Source organism: Heloderma suspectum, chromosome 7 (genome assembly GCF_057233095.1).
Source record: "Heloderma suspectum isolate Gila_16-S chromosome 7, 16-S_ref, whole genome shotgun sequence".
Lineage (NCBI taxonomy): Eukaryota > Metazoa > Chordata > Lepidosauria > Squamata > Helodermatidae > Heloderma > Heloderma suspectum.
The window spans coordinates 123,985,063-123,989,383 of record NC_139464.1 but is presented as its reverse complement, the minus strand read 5'-3'; positions in this window follow the sequence as shown (position 1 = coordinate 123,989,383).

The following is a 4,321-nucleotide window of genomic DNA, read 5'->3' as shown; positions in this document are numbered from 1 at the left end:
GGTGACGTCGCGCGGCGCGCCCGCGGGCGGAGGCGGGGCGCTTCCCCCCGCCGGGCGGCGCATGCGCGCGGGGCGGCGCAAGATTCCCTGCAGCGGCGAGGCCTGCGCGGGGCGGGGAGTCCCACCGCGCCCAGCGTGCCCCGGCCGGCCGCGGGGCGCGCCGGGAGTTGTAGGACTTCGTTTCTGCCTCCGCAGGCGCAGGGCCGGGCCTGCCGGGGAGCCGTTCGGCTTGAGGGCCGGCGGGGCGGGGCGGGGCGGGGCGGGGCGGGGCGGGGCGCGGCCCGGGTTCTCGTCCCCGCTCGGCCGTGGCAGCTCCCGGGTGGCTTCGGGCCCGGCACGGGCTCTCAGCCCGGCCCACCTCGCAGGGTTGTTGTAGCGAGGATACAACGGAGAGGCGGAGGAGAACGCGAGCCGCCCTGGGCTCCTTGCGGGAGGGGAAAAGGCGGGATGGAGACGCGGTGAAACGAACGACTGTCTAGAGGGAGAGCCCCTGCCTCCCAGCATGGCAAAAGGGGGCTTTCCCTCGCTCGGCACGCCTGGGCTGCAGCGTTTGACTCCCTGGAGGCGCTGAGGCAGGCGCCCGCGGTCATCTCGGCGTCTTCACGCTGGGCCGGGGGCACGGGTTTATTCCTCACCGGCAGGTGGGCTGGGCAGAGCGCTCCCCGAGCGCTCGCGAGGACGGGCGCCCCGCGGCTGCCCCCCTGCTTCTAAGGCGCCCGCCGGACTCTCCAGGCTGCTCTTTCAAAGTACTTGCTTCTCAGGTTTCCATCTCGCCTTCCTTCCAAGGAGCTCAGGGGAGCCGATGTGGCGGCAGGGTCTGTGCCGCATTTTCTCTGGCCAACAGCTGTGTAGGTTGGTTCATCTTGGCGGATGTGTCGGTAGCTCAAGGACGCCCAGGGAGCATCATGGCTAAACAGGAATTCGAACTCGGGGCGTGGGGGCTGCCCTCATGGGGGGTTTGCAGCGAATCGGGAGCATTTTGAGGCCACTGGTGGCAGCTGGCGTCGTGGCCAACCTGCAGCCACCCAGGAGATTTCTGGTGGAAAAGCCGGATTTTCTGAGATGGCTTTTACTCGTTTCATTTCTTTAATTCAGGTTCTCCGCGCTTCTGGAGCTGTGTGCCCCTATGATAGCCATGCCCAGGGGTGAGTTGTTCACCTGGCCGTGACCTCGCTGAGCCTTTCCAGCCGTCAGAATCACCCTGCACAACCAGTAGTAATTATCCTCCACGATGGTGCGCTTCTCTGATGTTTGCATTACTTCGCTTCTCTGTTGTTGAGTTAAATCGCATGTCTGATATGGTATAAAGTCATTTCTTTGATGTTATGTAAAGTCGCTTCTCCGATCTGGCGAGGTCTTGGGAGCCTGTCATTGCAAGCAGGGAGAAAATGCCCAGAGAAGGAGAAAGGGTGTGTGTGTGTGTGTGTGTGTGTGTGTATAAGCAATAAGTCCGCAACAGTTTGCTGAAATGGGGTGAAATGGTAGGGGGCTACTCTCAGGGGGATCCTTCAGATGCTGCACTTGAGAACCAGGGATTTTTGCTTACCAAGGCAAAAGTGTGCACATTGGGGAGCAGGGGAGAGAGGAATAACTCCACGGAAGGTTGCTGGAAAGCGGTGAACTTGAAGGGGGGATGCTCTTGCCTTCAGATGCTGCACTCCAGAGCTGGGGATTTGGGCTTCTTCAGGGAAATCTGCACACATGGGGAAAAATTAGTTGCTCTCCATTCATAGTAATGTAGCAGCAGGGGGGAGCCTGGACATGGGCTGGGAAACTAGCCTCTCTCATTGGCTGAGTAGCCACTGCCAGGTTGATGACATTCAGTTCTGTTCCCCCCACCCGGAAGTATGTGCCTTTCAAGCACTGTGTGACCCCTGAAAACCGGATTTTAAAGGTACGGTACGCTCGGCTTACCTTGCTTCATGTGTCCCTGATGGACCGAAGCCAATTCCTTGAAAATCCAGATAATACTCCAACGCGCTTCTCATTCCATTGTCATGAAGATCCCCCCTGCTCTCCCTGGTTCACGTTCAACAGTAACCTAAGCACTACACACTACTATTAACATCAGATACAAAATATAAAACTAAAACAGAAACCCCATCAGCTGTTCAACATCATAAATAAAAGAATAAAATGACTAGTTCTCATGGAGGCAGTACATTTGTGTCTGGGCTGTGGCTGCCAGATAGAGTTCAAATCTTTGCTTGAATTTTCTCCAGTTTTCTGCAACATGCCCAGACATTTGCAGGCTGGATGGGGGTTGTAACAGCTCCATTGTTACCTCCGTGCTGTAGAACCTGGTGGTTCCGCTGCTCAGTCGAGAGCAGGCCAGGGGCCTTTGGGTACGGCCCTTCTCGCCCACAGTGCTCAGCTGGCCCAAGGCAGAAGAAAGCTACACAGCTTCAGAAGCCTTGTGGCCTCCACTTCTGACAAAATATAATAAGTTTGGGCCCGTATCTTAAGAAGATAACATGGTGGTTTTTATTAAAAATGGGATAAAATGGAGAAGGATAATGTAAGCAGCCCTGGGTTCCTTGCAAGAGGAAAAAAGGTGGGATAGAATGCAATAAATAAATAAATAAAGAGTTGTAACCACAAGCAGTTCTTTGCTGGAGCTCCCCCAGCCAGTCCAGGCTCCACCCCCTTGCCCCACTCTCTAGGGATCATCTCCAAATTCCCATCCCAATGTTTCTTGTAAGGAAATGTCTCTAAATTACTACAATCACTACAATCTTGTGGCAGCAAATTCCATAGTTTAACTATGCACTGTGCAAAGAAGTACTTCCTTTCACCTGTCCTGAATCTCCCACCAATCAGCTTCATCGGATGACCCTGGGTTCTAGCATTATGAGAAAGGGAGAAAAATGCCTCCCTCTCCACTTTCTCTAAACATGCATAGCTTTAAACACCACTATCATGCAGTGGAGGCCAGTGGCCAGTCTGAATGGGGGGACAGAGGGCAAGTCAGCAGAGGCAGAGCCAAGGGGGATCAGTGGATGAGGAGCAGTCTTTGAATCCCCGACCCATACCACAGAAGGAGAAAACTGAGGCACAAAACATGCAAAGCGGGGTGTGGGTGTGTGTGGATCACAAAACCACACAAAAGTACTCCTTTGCATCCACATTCTCCTGTTCTAGCAATAACTCCCATTTCACAGAGAATCAGGTGACTTTAAGATGATGAATGGGAGCAGAGAGTCCACACAGCTATAGCAACAATGATAATAATTAAAATAAGATGTGATACTCTCAGAGCCACATAGAAAAGCAGACTTTGGAACATAGGAACAAGTTCTGAAAGCCTTCCAGCATCCATGGTTTTGTTCTGAAAGCATCCAAAAATCCATCGCAAAGCATCCACCAGAGCTGGCCTACTCAGAAGCAGCAGAAAATAACACGTGATGTTCTCAGAATCACACAGAAAAGCAGACTTTGGTGTCCAGGAACAAGTTCACACCCCTGCCTCACCAATCCTTGGTGTACAATCATTTGCCAACCCTTATTAAAAAACAATAGTACTCTGAGCATGTGTAGTTTTACACTTCAGATTCACCAAAACTATGTCACAACTATGACTGCAGAAATAAAATGGAGCTTGCTTCTGCTGTCCTGATGCTGAACACGTTTACTTCAGAATCAGCACCATTTCCTTGTAGAAAAAGATAATCTATTTCAAAAATAAAATGTTAATTTTAAAAAAATTGCCCATTTGTATACTTTTGTATGTTTGTATCCTGTAAGTTCTACCCTTATAAGTTCAACCTTAAAGGCGGCCTAAAAATTCCATCCCAGCAGGCTGTGCTGAGGGAGATGAGACTGAAAGGCTGGCTGGGGAATGCTGGGAGTCGTAGAACTTATCTCTGCCTAAACGTGCCTAGGGTTGCATCTTATTTTTCCCCCCATCCCTTCCTATTGTTTTTTCCTTGTGTGTCATGTCTTTTTAGATTGTGAGCCTGCAGGCAGGAATTGTCTTCACTTACTGTTTGAGTTCAGCGTGCGTGCGGTTTGTTGGGGTGTAAACTTGAGTTGTCCAAACCCTTTATAGCACGTTTGATTTGATGATCCTCCTTTTGCATTGTGCTCTTGTATGCACCATGCAATGTGCAATGAGAAACAGCTATGCCACATGGCTTCTCCATCTTGGCTCTGTGTTTCCTCCTCCCTCCCAATCCCCTTTTGTGTTATGTCTTTTAGAGTGTAAGCCTGAGGACAAGGGCTGTCCTATTTCCTATCTTTGTAAGTCACCTTGGGAGACTTTTGAGTTAAAAGGCAGAATAAAATGCAATAAATAAATAGGCTTGCATACAGTTTCAGTATA